Source organism: Eschscholzia californica, unplaced genomic scaffold, assembly GCF_041429995.1.
Source record: "Eschscholzia californica isolate CP2 unplaced genomic scaffold, dmEscCali1.0.p SCAF_2, whole genome shotgun sequence".
Classification (NCBI taxonomy): Eukaryota; Viridiplantae; Streptophyta; class Magnoliopsida; order Ranunculales; family Papaveraceae; genus Eschscholzia; species Eschscholzia californica.
Genome location: NW_028238309.1, coordinates 2,043,097 through 2,059,381, shown reverse-complemented (window position 1 = coordinate 2,059,381; position 16,285 = coordinate 2,043,097). Strand labels below are relative to the sequence as shown.

The 16,285-nt window shown below is 37.9% G+C and overlaps 2 long non-coding RNA genes across 2 annotated transcripts in view; both read right to left on the bottom strand.

The window, feature by feature from the left end:
* Positions 1-15,312, bottom strand: part of LOC147555162 (uncharacterized) — a 69,215-nt gene extending 53,903 nt beyond the window's left edge. Inside the window, exon 1 of the long non-coding RNA XR_015234655.1 lies at positions 15,063-15,312. This is a non-coding gene — a long non-coding RNA (uncharacterized LOC147555162). The remainder of the gene's footprint in view (positions 1-15,062) is intronic.
* LOC147555163 (uncharacterized) lies at positions 11,490-13,036 on the bottom strand. The gene is made up of 3 exons (XR_015234656.1): positions 12,898-13,036; positions 12,522-12,787; positions 11,490-11,653 (listed from the first exon to the last, which is right to left on the bottom strand). It is a non-coding gene; the product is annotated as an uncharacterized LOC147555163 (long non-coding RNA).
* Positions 15,313-16,285: the final 973 nt, after the last annotated feature.

Below are 16,285 nucleotides of genomic sequence, written 5' to 3'. Positions count from 1 at the left end.
CCTCTATGTATTTCCCATATGTTATACGCACATAGGGAGTGATATTGGAGGAAAACCCAAAGATAGATACTTCAAGAGAAAGCAATGATGTTGATAAAGAGTCCTTCGAAGAAGGTGAAATCAAATAACGAAAACTCGAAGAAAGTGAATCCTTTAGATGTTCTCTCCGATGAAGTTTTTCAATATATAATATCTAGGGTTTCTTCAGGTAAGTCTATAATTAAATGCAGTTGCGTTTGTAAGTCATGGTACAATTCAATCAACCCTCATCTTGATTTCTTTCAATCGAAATGCAAGCCACATTTGATATTCAAGTCCTTTAAGGAAGAATATATTGGTTACTACTATTTAGGCCAAAATACAGATAACGACATCTTTTATTTAGAAGAAAATAGTGATGATCTTCATGTCATAGGAAAAATTTATAGTAAGCATGAAAGACAATTATGTGGTTATTATAATGGTTTAGTTTGTTTACAAATTAGAAAACAGAATATTATAGAGATTTGTAATCCAACTAGACGAGAAATCCTTGCCATTGCCTCTCCTTATCCCAATAGGTATAATTGCTACGGATTTGGGTACGATTCAAAGAGGGACAAATATAAGTTGGTATGTATTACTTATAGTTTAGAGTGCATGGTTTTTACATTAGGAACAGATTCATGGCGAAAAATAACAAGCGTTGTTCCTCGTATGTTATTAGTACTATCAATGGATTATTTTGAGCCGTGGGTTATCGGACTAGAAATAGAAAATTTTGAGCCGTGGAAAATCCATGAGAGGGTATCCGTTTTCTGTAAAGGGTTTCTATACTGGATGGCAGAAGATCATGAAATTGTTTCTTTCGATATACACAACGAGACTTTTCACGTAATTAAGCTTCCACCAATACGTGTCGGTGGTCAACGATATTCTTCACAATCTATTTCTCTAATAGAGTTTAGAGGAAATCTATGCCTTGCATATTTGAAAAAGGAACGGGTCAGAGGTGATTATAGTGGTAAACTTCGCCTGTATACATTGAAAGAAAAAGATAATCAGCAAGTTTGGGTCGAAGAGTTGTTTTCAGTAAACTCAACTTTGCCTCCCTGTTTTATCCAAATTGTGAGCTTTGGTGATGAGATTTTCTTATGTTGGATGAAGAACGATGAGGAATCAGAAATATATAAACTATACAGTTTGCAGACGGGTCTTACAAAAAATGTTAGACGACCTTGTGGTCTTGAACGTACTAATTTTTATGTAGCTAGTCAAGAACAAAACTGGTTACTTTCTTTACAAAGTTTGATAAAGAAAGAAGTTCCAAGATATGTCAACTCTAGTCCTCCTGTTTTAGAAAAGTCTCGCAATAAACAACATACACCGCCACCGGAATTATATTTGCGTATACTTCGACCTAAAAATCATAAAGGAAGGATGGGTTTCTACTTTTGATGGTTTTTATATTGTAGCTAACGGTTTTTAATTGTTCCTTCATAAACCATCAATCTATTAGTTAATCAGTTATTAATTATTGTGTTATTTTGTTTTAGTTTAATTTTGATTTATATTAACATATTTTGCAAACGGTTCTCTTCTATAAACATTTGCAAACTCAGTTTGTAATATTTGCATGTTTGCCACAAAAAAATGCTGACAACCTAATTTTCTTATCAGACTAATGACTTCCTAACTACATGTTAGCTCAGGATAAGCCTAACTGATTTATAAGCTAATTTAGGCCCCGTCCGTTTGGGTTAGCTTATAATATGCTAAAAGCCAGCTTTTGACTTATTTTAAAGTGCTTAATTGTGTTATTACGTTTGGACAAAAAAGTCGCAGCTTTTCAAAAGCCGTACAAGTACTTTTTCTCCCAAAAAGTCGAAGCCACAAATTGTGGCTTTAGCTTGTAGCTTTTTCCGGAAGCTGGAAACTATGCACGCCTTGGAACACGGAAGAGGTTCCTCTTTCCTTCTCTCCTCTCTCACTACCTTCATTCTCTCTCTACACCCACTACACAGTTGACTAGATTTCTCCTCCACCTGTCTTCTTAATTCTTCTCTCTCTCATAGTGCCTCATACCTTCTCTATGCACCTTAGATAATATATCTTTAAGTCTATTCTATCGTTACCTCTTTTCTTTTGAGAAATCATTACCTCTTCTTATTTAATCATTATCTTTCTCCTCGCTCTATTTATCTTTCTTTCTCTAACTACCTCAATCTCTCTTCCTACCACCACTTAACCAAACACAAGTAGAAAAACAAATGAGTTCAACAAAAAAAAAAAGTAGAAAAACAAATGATGTATTAACAAAACAAAGCTTTACCCTGGATGTTTGCTAAACCAAATAATAAACACAAATCTGCTACGAAACCTCGTAACAGACTCAATAACTAGGAAAAGCCTCGCAATCTGCACTAACATTGTAGAATTTGGTTCGCAATATTAACAAGTCACAAGTTCCAACTTAACAGGTATATACATTTTCCAGCATTTCCCGGAAAAGATAGTCAGGTAATGGATTTATTAAAAGCAGTTGAGGTGAAATCAGAGAGATTAAGACTTGGGCATTAACCATCAAATTAGACTTTGAGAAGAAGATGTTGGAAAGAATAGATAGTCAACTTTATACTAGACCACCACTGTGATGCTAAATGCCTGAAAGATCATCACATCAATGTGCGCGTCACACGGTTGAGCTAAATTGGTAATTGCCTGAACATGCATAAATGTCTAGCTATGATACTCAACGATTTTGCCAGCGAAAATAACCTAAACTGAGAACACAAAGAAAATTCAAGTGCATGAGAAATTTACTAACCAGCTTCATCCAAGCTATGTCAGATTCATAGTAGTCATTTGAGAGAAAAGCATCAGCTTTAGTTTTCAGCAACCTCTTTAAACTATAAAAAAATTATTGAGGTTATCAAAATCCATGAACAGTTCATCAAGTTGATATGTTTTAACTGCACAAAATTACTCTATGTCGAACCAAAAAATACCCACCTAGGACAGTCAGACACCTCTCCTGCTTTATCCAATAGCTCAGCAGCTTTTGTAAGAAATGGCTTATACTCTTCAGAAAATGGTATAATGTAAAGATCATGGCTGGACCCTAGAACTTGTTTACTATTATTACTTGCATTTTCTGACAACGATTCACTGTTAGTATTTTATTAATCTTTTTTTCTTATTGTCCTTCTCTTAACTGTTTGATTCAGTTTATACTAGGAAACATCACCAGTTAATATAAACACAGCGAAACAAAAAAAAATCCTGTACTGTTAATATATGCGTCTGAGAAAAGACAAAAGAAGACACTGCCTGACTATACAAGAAGGAAGTGATACTTTGAACCCTTGTTCAATCCAACGTGTGGGTAACTAGATTATGGTACTAATGATTTTCTCAAGTAAACAAGTGAAAATTTCATGCATTACCTTTTTGTCCATATCAGGAGGATAGAAATTTGCACCGCATGATTTCAGCAGTGGAAGTGCTGCTCTGTACTCGAGACCCTTCCACCCAGGTATATGCTTTGTGAAATCCACAAACAACTTTATTGCAGAGTCTGCAGTTGTCAAAAAGGCTTCGTTCATCAAGTGAGGACCTGTTACAAAAAAAAGGATTTGGAACAGAACCGAGTGCAAGGCCATCAGGCTTACAACTCAAAAGGCCAAAACAGAAGAAGAAACCTATTCTAACAAGGAAAACTTGCTTTCTGGTTGTTTTTCTTTTCCAGATTAGCCCAGTTTTCCAAAAGCATTTTCAGACTACTTGTAAGACAAATATATATATACATTATCTGAAATTTTAGCGACTGAACTGATTGGAGTACCCGTCTATCAGGCACAGAGCCGAATACGAATATGTATATCTGATTATGTTCGAGAAGCAAAAAAATACAAAAAAGAAGTATCCGTGTTAAAAGTTAAAACCATATACAGTTTGTCTAAAAACATTAATCAGGTGGAACTGCACAATTCAGGAAGTAAACAAATGAAGAATAACACCTTGTAGATTTCTATATTTTAGAAGTTGTGGTCATGGAATGAAATTTTGGCTTCGGTGGGTCCAAAAGTGGAAAGGTTTTGTAGAAACGTTTCTGTCAATGTAGAAATCTTATAAATCTACAAAAATGATAAAAAAAATATGATGTAATTATGTATAACAAGATTATTAAACCATAATGAAGCATACAAATGATGTGTCTAACGGATTCACATTATCTATTAGTATGAAGGAGTATTAACAATTACACAGTTACGTCCGAGGATAAATTGGATAACTTTTCGGCTATAAGAAGCAAATGGTAACATTCTTTCTTACTCATAATAGTTAATAGTTAACAAACTATGTTAGTTTGAGCAGGTATCGTCAATTACATAGTTATATCAAGGGTGCTACTAAGAAAAAATCAATTCAGGCAGTTACTTCAGGGCATAAATCATTCAAATAGATTTAAAAAACATAAAAAACATAACATAAAATAAAGAGATATCTTTGAGAAATGAAGATGAAAAAGATGAAGGAAGAGATATGTTTCTAGTATTAGTTTCTCTGGGTTTTTTGCTAGATTTTTATTATGTCGGTCGAAATTTCAATCATGTCGTTGGAAATTTTGAAATTTCAATCATGTCGTTGGAAATTTTGAAATTTCTGACAATTTCGGTGGAAAATTCGATCATGTCGGTGGAAATTATGCAGGAAATAGTTGTAAGTGTTATTTCGTGTCACTAATCTAAATTTAGGAAACGTTTCGCGAAATTTCAGTGACCTTGGTTGTGGTTTTCATGTTTACTTGAGAGCTCCAAATTGATTGATTGCTTTCAAGTGAAGAGCTTTTAATTTAAGTTTGAGTGCAATAAAAGAGATTAACAATAAGTTGATTCAATATGACTATACAAATTATAGAGCAAAACATTCAATCAGTATTTAGCTCTACGAAACTATTAAAAGGGCTCACTACTTTAAATCAGGACAAAAACTGTACAAGTAAGTAAGCCTGTTCATAAGAGGGAAAACAGAAAAGACAGAAAATAGAACAAGTTATTACCAAGCACTCTTATTGATTGAATAATACAACCATTTCAACTTGTCCAAGTACGATATATTTGACCACTCCTTCAGCCAATCTCTCAGTGTTGGGTTGCTGTATCAAACCTATAAAAGAACCAAAAGCATCACCATACATAATTTAATATACTAGACTGCTTGTGCTGGAATGCTGTTCCAATGACTGAGAGTGGTCAATTTGGAAAGCGAGGAACAAAGCTATCTTCAAAGACAGTCGAATGAATGTGGAAAATGTTAAATTAGCTGCGTTTCCTATTCAGTGTAAGTGTAAGACCTGGACTTCTTTAGCGTATTATCGTGATTTTACCCTCAACTGGGAAGATATCGCTAACACGTCTAATTCACGTATTTTGGTCGTGGGGATTTTGTCTTCTTCCAATTGTTTGTAGCTCGTCTATTTTCTAACTTTCTTTTGTTAAATAATATTTTGTTCTCTTCAGAAAAAGAAAATTTAATATACTAATAAGTGTCACACATCTACAGCCACTAATCCTAGAGGGGAACCATAGAAATTTTCCTTTTTCAAGAAAAGGGCAACTATGTTGACAAAATTATGCCAAAATTCACGAATGCAAAGAAAACCTCCTGTTTAACACATGTGTATATGCAGTACTCAGAAAGTGGTATAAACCTGTAAATAGAAGATTTCGTCAATAGCTTTTGTGTCGGCTTCAGTAAGACCAGATAACTGTACAAAAGGAAACATAACCCAAGGTTAGACAAACTTAAGTACATAATATAGTTAGTAAATCACAATCCTGTGACCATTAAAACAAGCTGCTGCAATCTACCTTCCCAGCTCAACCACTAAATAGAAATTTGTATTACAAAGTATCTTTTCAATTATTATTTTTTGAAACCTTAGAATGAATATATATTAAAGGACAAAGAAACTATATACAGAAAGGGGGAAGGCTACAGGACACAGCGTCTCACGACATTCAGGCCTCCCAATTTACAACCACATCTAGGAAATTTACATCTTTATACTTATCTAGTCTCTTAATCCAAGAATATAAAGTTCCTTTAATATCTTCGACGTCCACATTCGAGTTTAGGTTCTTATCCTTGAAGATTTTGTTGTTTCTGTCTGCCCAAATGTTCCACATGATGGCTGCTAGAACCAGCTGCCATACTTATTTCCTTTTAGATTTTTTGCATAGGCCGTCCCATTGAGTGATCATAGAGTCGGCTTTACTCGGATAGCCCCATTGGGTAGCTAGAGATTTGGAGAAAAAGCTCCAGATTCCTGCAGATATACTGCAATGCAGGAATAGGTGATCCAGGTTTTCCTCCTCTGCCTTGCATAGGATGCACCTATTTGGCATTTGAAAGCCTCTTCTCCTAAAGGCATCCACAGTTGGGATTTTGCGAAGAAGCATAGCCCAAACAAAGAAACCAACTCTCGGTGGGAGGGCTTTATTCCAAATCACTCTTGATTCGCATTTTCCGAGCATAGTCTTCTTGGTCGATCCTCCTATAGCAGTTTGAGACTGATAGAGGTTCTTGCACCTCCATAACCCAGACTTTCGAATCCTAATCCTCCGACAGCTTGACCCCTTGAAGAATGTTAAGGAGCTGGATATAATGCTGCACCTCCCAGTCGTTGAGGTTCCTTCTCAACGCAATATCCCACACCTGGAGAGCAGGGTTATAAGCCTGAGACACACAGATGTTTCTATTGTTAACAACCTTATAGATTTCCGGGAGGCATACTTTAATAGTCTCCCCACCAATCCAGACATCCGACCAAAGTTGAATCTTATTTCTATTGCGTAGTTTCCATTTGGTGATATTAAGGTACTGCCTTAAGTTGGCTACAATGCCCTTCCAAACTCCACACCCATAAGTGTCCTTTGCGCAGTTCTTCACTCAATCATCATTGACTAGGCCATATTTGTCGAGAATTACCTTTTGCCATAAGGTGTCTTTCTCTTGCTCCATACGCCAAAGCCATTTCATGAGAAGAGCTTGATTCATAAGCTGGAGGTTCTTGACACCCAAACCTCCGTTCCTCCTGCTAGTGCATACTTTCTTCCATCCCATCCAATGCATCCTTCTCTGGTCCTTGTTAGAGTTCCATAAGAAAGTGCTCATCTTTTTGTCAATTTCTCTAAGGACTCCCATAGGCATGGAGAAAAGAGGTAATAAGTGGGCAGAGCTTGAATAACCGATTTCAGGAGAGTGATTTTACCACCCTTAGACAGGAGGTGACCTTCCCAGGCTGCCAACCTTTTGTTGATTCTTTCCAGGACCGGATCCCGTAACTTCTTGGATTTGTATTTTTCCCCAAGGGGCAGACCAAGGTAGGAGGTGGGGAGGGTACCCACTTGGCACCCAAACTCTTTGATCATTTCATGGTTCATGTTGTTCTCCCCCACCTTGATGGCTCTATAGATATAAGATTTCTTTAGGTTGACCTTGAGCCCAGAGGCAATTTCGTACCAAATCAAGATGTCTCTCAACCTCCTCAGTTGATCTGCGTCTTCATCAATGAAGAAAAGGGTATCATCAACAAACTGCAGGTAGTTGTCTGGTTGATGAGGTCCCCTGTTGGGGAAGCTTAAAAGCCATTAACCCATCTTATTCTCCCTGCAGTCTGGAGACACTGACTTAGGATTTCAGCGACTAAGAGGAACAAAAGGGGGGAGAGGGGGTCCCCTTTTCTGATTCCTCGGGAGCTTTGGAACACCTGGGAAGGTCTCCCATTAATCAAAACTGAGAAGGCTGTTGTAGAGATACAGGAGTACGCCCAGCATCTCCATTTATATCTGAAACCCAATTTCTCCATAGCCTGGTAAAGAAAATTCCAGCTGATTCTATCATACGCCTTCTCCAGATCAGCTTTAACTACCAGCCCTTCCTGCCCTCTTTCCTTCTGGAATCGATTAACTCACTAGCGATCATGACCCCATCAAGAATTTGCCTTCCATTCATGAAAGCACCCTGGAAGGGTGAAATAATACTACCAATCACCTTAGAGAGTCTCATAGCTAAAACCCTGGAGGTTGTCGTGCTTATCCTGTCTTTGTTGTACCTTCGTCGGAGGGATAATTTTCGTTGTCTTCTCCGTTGAGCGGTATGATTTAAGTTTCTCGTGCTTCTCTGCAATCATAATCGACTTGAAGCTAACACTGTAGCTTACCCCATCGACTAGCAATATCCTCCTTTCGGTTAAGCGACCTCCAGGAACCACTTCCACAGTGACCGACGCATATCTCAAGTCACTGAGGTTCCTAGTTTCCTCAAGGACCTCCATTATTATACCAAGGTCGTCTGAAGCCTGGATTTAAAGGCGTAGGGATTGTCTCTGGACCGTCCATTTGTCTTGTCCATCGCAGACGCACAGCTACCCGGGCCTCCCTTAGGCTTTTGCGTCGGTTGATTCTCCTTCAGGCCGGCTAGGGGGATGAATCTATTTTTGTGAGCGTGATCTCCATGACCCTTCGCCTTCCCCAGGTGGATCCTGTCATAAGGAATAAGGTTAACGCCTTTCCCCAGGAGATTAGGCATGCTATGTTTCACTTGATGATTCACCACCATCACTTGCCTTAGCTCTGCCGCCATAGTGACCCAACCTTCAGCTTTTCTCCCATCGGAATACAGATGGACTTCTTGCTATTGTTTCCTTCTCCCACTTTATGTGCCCATATGTACTCACCCCTTTTATTCAACATGCTTTCCCACAACCAAAGGCAAGAACAATCCCTAAACCTTGACATCTTTTTTATGCTGATGTTTTTCTGTCTATCAACCGCCATAGCCTCCAGGAAATCCGAGAGGCTAGAAACACCATTGAGGGGTAAATCTATCACCCATTACCTGAAGAAGCCTAGTTCCGAAATAGAACACCTGCCATTCCTTAATCTAGATAAGAGAAGCCGTTTCTGCTCTATTATAATCGTTTTCCCGTTCATGGTTGCCTTCATCTGATCTCCGGCGAGACGGTGCCCCCTATCGATGCCCTCAGTGCACCAGACGGCGCTATACCAGAATCAAAGATTCTGTGCAATGGCAGTAGCGGTGGGCTGGTAAACTGCGATCTCAAGGGGAGAGATGCTGCCGGAAAGCAGAAGAAGACAAGCCTTTTCCGACACCACCCCACAACAAGGTTACTCCAAATCGATGCACTCAGTGGACCAAACGGCGCTATACCAGAAGATTAGTTCTGTGCAATGGTGTCAGCGGTGGAGTGGTACACTGCGATTTCAGAGGAGAAATATGTTGCTGAGTGACGGCCGGAAAACTAACGCCGGAGTCAGAGCTTCTCTCTTATCTGCTCGAAAAGTTAATATTTATCCCTTTTCAATTATGACTTTTCGTACTACGTAAAAAGGCTTATGATGCAGAACCATCACAAGGTAAGACGGGAGAAAAAAACACAGCAAGATTAACAGAATGGAGATTACGACTGCTCGAAAGAATTGTAACAGGGTCACATAACATTTCAAGAATCAAGATAATGTAAGTCATCAAATTAACTACGGAAAAACACAGCAAGATTAACAGAATGGAGATTACGAATAGCGAATGAAACTGCCTAAATAATGAGAAGATTGCCATCAAGTACCCCAGAGGAAATAATGACAACAGACAGCTTTAATGCAAGAAAAAGTCATTCACCTCTGCACCCAATGAAATAGGAGCATATCGGTCAAGTTGCTTATGTAGGGACAGAATTCGTCCTTCTGAGTCGCCTTTATACCTTTACAGAATTTTGTACAAAAAAGGGTAAGCTGTAAGCATAGAACATATCTTATAAAGTGGAAGTTTTAATACTAAACTTGGTGAGAAGGAATCAAAAACAATGTCATATAGAACAGACAAGTTATCATACAGATGTTAATATGCAATTTGTCAAACTCTAGAGTTGATTCGCACATTTACAACTTACAAGTCAGCATGTAGAACAAAGTAGTATTCCTTCTAATACTTCTAGCTATTTTTTGGCATACTTACCAGCCCAAAATATCTTTTAACCCCAAAAGTTTATATTACTTTTGTCATGGCAATTGGAATGATATTAACTCCTATTTATTCATTATCTATGGTATGCCTGATGTTCTATGGATACAAGCAATTTAATGCCCCAAACTATTCTTTTTTGGATTCTGAACCTAGAGAACTATTTGATTCGGTCGGCATCTTTCTGCCCGTAATAGGTATTGGTATTTATCTGTTTCGTTCTCTCATTATCAGTTGACAAGGTTGGAGCCAGATTTCCGGATAAATAGCAATACCTAACTGAAAATTACACATAACTGAAATCTCCAGCTACCTTCCTCCATTTGTACGCAAATCTTAATTAGGAAGCTCACTCTAACTGAAAATTGCACAGATCGAGTTTCTTCTCTGTTTGGAACCTCTCTCTTCGACGTAACCCTGACGACTGGGAAGTGGATGATCTCAGCACCTTGTTGGAAACCCTTTCAGAGTGTGTTCTATCGGATGGAAATGACTCTAGAGCCTGGATATCCCCTAAGTTCAAAGTGTTATCGGTTCAATCTTGCTATTTCTTGTTGTCTTCCAACACAGATCGAGTTTCTTCTCTGTTTAGGAACATCTGGAAGAAGGGTATCCCTCACAGAGTCAGTTTCTTCCTTTGGGCTGTGTGTTTGAATAGAGTTCCAACCTCGGATTTTTTGAAGAAAAGAGGCTTTACCTTCCCCAACAGATGTCCTCTATGCAAAAAGGAGGAGGAATCTGCAGCTCACCTATTCTTACATTGCGAGATAGTCTATAAGGTGTGGCACTTCTTCCTGTCTAGTTTGAATGTTGTGTAGACTACTCCAGCTTCTATTTCGGATCAGATTATGGCTTGGTCGAACATTAAAGGCAAGAAGCAACTTATCAATCTTATTCCGAAAGCTATTATCTGGGCAACATGGAAGACAAGAAACGAAATAGTCTTTCTAGACAAAATTAGAACAACAGAACATATTGTTTTCTCTTCTAAGTGTCTCATCTTTCATTGGAGCAGAACTATCCCAGGGGTGAACCTTAGATCTTTTGTCGACTTAGTCGAAAATTGGGAGGCTTTTATGTTTTCTATGTAACTCCTAGCTGTTTTTATTTTCTCTTTTTTGCCCCTTGAGGCTCTTGTATATCCTTTTCCCTCAGTTTCTAATTCAATCAAATTATTCAAAAAAAAAAACTGAAAATTGCACATAAGAATTTTAACTCACCACATCTATCACTTGTTGTTTCTTTATTTTTTTCAACTGTATCTTAAATTAAGCAAACAGTGAACCAACAGAGTTTAGCAGAGATGCAAAATGTCAATGCGAAAACTCAAGAAATTTCCAAGTATATGAAATAAACATCGGCGTCAAGAAAAGGGTTATACAAACCCACCACATCTATCACTTATTGTTTTTTTTTCGAGGGTAACTTAAATTACGCAAACAACGAACCAGCAGAGCTTCGCAGACATGCAAAATGTCAATGCGAAAATTTAAGAAATTTCCAAGTACATGAAATAAACGTCGGCAGTCAAGAAAAGGGTTATACAAACCACTGCTGAAGGTAAACGAATATTAATTCAAACGCATCCTTTAGAAGAGTTATACCGAGCTCTTCATGAAGTTCCCTCCTGGCAAGAAGGAAAAAGTGAAATTAAAGAAGCACTATAAATGGCAAAATAAACTTTAAACCAGAAGTACTTCAGAAATTACGTCCCTTTCTTTTGTGTAGCTAGGTAAGGAAATATATACAAGAGAAAATGGATAAATATGCACTATAAATTAGTCAAGATATTGTAAAATATATAAACAGTGTGCTAAAGTCAAACTTTAAATCTTTAATCAGTCGAAGCAATCATTTGCTCACAAAGTTTCATCCAACAAAGAAGTTCTAAGATTAAAAGGTTCAATCCTTGAGAAAAAAAGAACTTCCACCATAATAACATAAATGGAAACCCCAAAAGTATCACAACTTAGTTGATGCAGGTCTACCTATACCACTTAAGGAAAACTACAAAGTGTAGAAAATAGCATATGAATGTAGTGTTAAGTTTTTCTTTCACTAGTCAAATCTGAAATCTGACTCTCTGACACAAAAGGCTGAATTGACTCGAGACAGATACAAACGAGTCAGACGATTCTAATTCAGAGAACGAGAAAAAAAAAATCACCACCACTGCAATCATGGTTCTTTATTGTGAATATGTACTCTTTTCTAGTTAGTCTCATCTAGTTTCAATGAGGAGAACTCGAAGCTTGTTCTTTTGAGCAATCACCGAGTTAGCATCAAAATCATAATATGTTCTATTTTATACTTTAGAGAGAACGAAAAGAAAGGCAAAGACGGGGACAATAATACATTGCCACTCGAATAAACGGAAGATATATTACTTGGAATTTATGTTATTCGACAATAGAAGCTCAATAAAAGCTCGAGCTATGCACAACACTGATAAGAACAATCGTTGTTCTAAACCGAAAATGAAGCAGGAAACTCGCAAACTGATTTGCAATCCGAGTTATTGTTACACACTGAATCCTTCTCTAATATAGAGCTAAGGAAAACTTGGCTGCTCAGATTGCATATTACACTTTCCAAACCATTTAGCTCCATTCCTTGCATCAGCCGCACGGAGAGATCCGAGTTGAACAGGTGCCTGAGTTCCCACAACTTTCAATGATCCATAAATCGAAAGATCAATTCCTTGGGTTTTCTCTTTCTCAATTTGTTCCTTGATCCAGAAATATGTGAACCTCAGCCCATCCTATAAAAGTTGAAAGAAAAAGGGTTAAAGAATGCCAATCGCCAAAGATCGGTAAATTTATTCGAAGACACTTTGAATGAGTAAAGCTAATAATTTTGCTAGTAATATACCTTCAGTGAGCCCAACCGAGCTTCTCCTTGATGAGTGTATTGTCTGAGTTTCGACCTCTCACACCCTCTGGTCCAGGAATGTGATGGATCGGAAGATTCTTGTTCTTGAAGCTGGGGACAATCTCAGCCATCTCTTTCATGCTAACTATCTCGTCACTTCCAATGTTAACTGGCTCACGGAAGTCCGACTTTGTCAATCTTTGCACAAGAAGTTGAATTAGAGTGTTCGTGAATAAGAGGAAATAGCGGCATTTTGGAATATTAAAGTGTGAGAATCGACAATATATTACCTAAGGACTCCTTCGACACATTCGTCAACGAAGGTGAAGGAGTTTGAAGTCCGTCTCCCCATTTCAAACTTATCGGTAGAAGTCTGTGCCTTTCTACAGAAAGCAGCTGGGGCCATAGATGTTGTGGAACCGTCCAATACGTCACTCAATCCCGAATCCACTTCTTCTCTTCTGCCACTCTAAGGCAGTGACTCAAGGTCTCAGCAACCAAAAGGAACAATAGAGGAGATAGGGGATCACCCTGTCTTATTCCTCTCGGACTCTGAAATGGTTTAGTTGGATTACCATTAACCATCACAGCAAAGGACGCCGAGCTAATACAAGAGTATATCCAAGCCCGCCACTTATATCCAAACCCCATTTTCTCCATAATTTGGTAAAGATAATCCCACGCGGCCCTATCATAAGCCTTTTCCAGGTCCACTTTCACTACCAATCCTTGTACCCCTGCCTTCCTTCTGGAATCTATTAATTCATTAGCAATTAACACCCCATCGAGGATCTGTCTACCAGCCACGAAAGCCCCCTGAAAAGGGGAGATCAATTTATCAAGAACTCTTTTCAATCTAGAAGCTAGGACTTTAGATATTATCTTGTAGACTCCTCCTACAAGGCTTATGGGTCTGAAGTCAGATAGGCTTATAGCATTCTCCTTCTTAGGTAACAACACCACAAAGGTGTGATTCAGTTTCCAATCAAAGCTTGCAGTATAAGCAAATTCCTCCACAGCTGCCATGAAATCCACTCTAATGATATCCCAGGACTTGATGTAGAAGCTAATGGGAAACCCATCTGGTCTAGGATCTTTGTCACCAACAAGGCTATCAAGCACCCCTTCACCTCATCTTCAGTGATAACAGCTTCTAGCATAGTATTATCCGCAGGGTCGACAGTAGGAAGAACCTGCAAAATCACAATAAACAAGTAAAGATTGTTATCGATTCAACAACTATCAAAATCAATTTGGCACTTGAAACAATAACCAAAGAGTAAGACGACAAACCTTTTGACGCCATTAATTCTAGCAGCCTCGAGCATGTTGAAGCTAATCATGTATTGTTATACATGATGACGTAGTGGTTTGATTGAATGAAGCCCATTCCTCCCATATCGGCAGCAAGGTTGAAAACATGATCGACCCTGGAATTGACCTTCAAACAGTCATCCATAACTCTAAGATCGACAAGGTGAAATTCATGACAGAACATATCTTCTTCGATCATGTGTTCGTTCTTCTTCCAGTCCGAAGTAATAATGTAGTGACCTTCACTCTTCAAACGACGAGCAATGTGGAAAGCAATGAACCCACCGGCTCCAGTGATCGAAATCCTAAGCTTTTCGGATGGCCAGTAAGGCTCCCTTACCAATTTAGCATAAGGGTACTCACCATAACCAGCTCCATTAGTCGCCATTCTGCGAAAATATGCAATTTCAATATCAGAACTCCATTTGGGATAAAAACCTAAATTACATCACTATTTGTTCTATTCTAACTCACAATCTCTCTAAATTCATGATAAAATAGAACAAATACAACGATATGAAATTTATTGAATACTCAAATTTCAATAAACAAGATTTTAATCCTTCAAAACAAATCAAAGGTTTAATTTAAATAAACAGTTAAAATATAACGTCACTAAATTTCCTTAACTACTGGAAATTAAACCAAAAAAAAAACATTAAAAAAACAGAGAATTTATAAATCATGAAATAAACCACAACCCATAACTCAAAATCAAACTAATTACAGATCAACCCCATAAAATAAATAGTACCTGAGATATCAAAAACAATCACTGAAGAAAATGAAAAACAGAGTATCACTAACAACCCCACAAATGAAACCCTAGAAAAGGGGGGTAAGGACCTTACCTGAGAATCCTAGAGTTTGGGTCCAGAAGGAATTGAAGAAGAAGATGATAAGAGAAGGTTTTGGTGTATCCCTCCAAGGAAAACGGTTCTATTTATAAATTCATGACTGTGACAATGGGCATTGCCATTGAGGCATTTCATTCACTTTTTTTGATGCCCTTTCTGCCCCTCAGCAACAGACGGGGAATTCTCAAATGGTCCTCTTCATCTTTGGATGCAGAGCGGCAGAGGTGACCCCCATCAATCTCCTGTCACTCAGTGCCCCTATTGAAGCGATATGTAAAGGGTCTTGGTCTGGCGTGGAGCTGGGGCGTTATTTCATTCTCGTAACGGGAGCAGGATCAACACTAGACATATGGGTTTCAACAAAAAAAAAAAAAAAACACTAGACATATGGAAGCCATTTAGCACTTCTTGTTAGGCTGGAGATAGGCTTCTCCAGCCCTCACCATTCGACCGTTGAAGCTTGGATTGTTTGTAACCATGGAGCATGAAATTATAACCTCATACGGCATCTCCAACCGTTAGCTGTATCTATTCTTGACCTATTTCATCTATCAACTTTGACTTGTCTAATTTCTTCATTACTTCACCGAGGGGTTGGATAATACAAGCTATAATTTAAAATAATAAACTAATAGTGTGTTTGGATGGCGGAATCATGAATCCGCGGATTCATGAGTCCTTGGAATTCATGATTCCACAGATTCATGAATCCTAGTAATATTTTTTGGCTTGTTTGGCAACTAAGAATCCTATGATTTATTATTATTTGAGTATTTTTAAACGTCTTTAGGAATAATATGATTTTTGAAAAAAATAATGATTTTGAAAAAAAATAATGATTTTGTAGAAGGAAATATTTTTTTGTTGATTTTAAGTTTGAAATTTAGGTTCATTAATCCAAAATCCTAGCAAATCCTAGGGGGTATGGTGGGATTTTGGTCCAATACAAATTTTGGAATTAGGAATCCTTAAGATTCAAGAGTCCTAGGATTCTTGTTAGCCAAACAGACCAAGGATTCATGATTCCTACCAAATCCCACTTTTGATAGGAATCCTACTTAGGAATCCTGCAACCAAACACACCATAAGGGTTTTTTGAGCTTACCCCTCAAAATTAATTGATAATTGAGTTTACTCCCTTCAGTAATTGGTAATTGAGCTTACCCCCTTCAATTTAGATTTTTTGTCAAAACTACTAAGGATATGTTTGGTGTGTG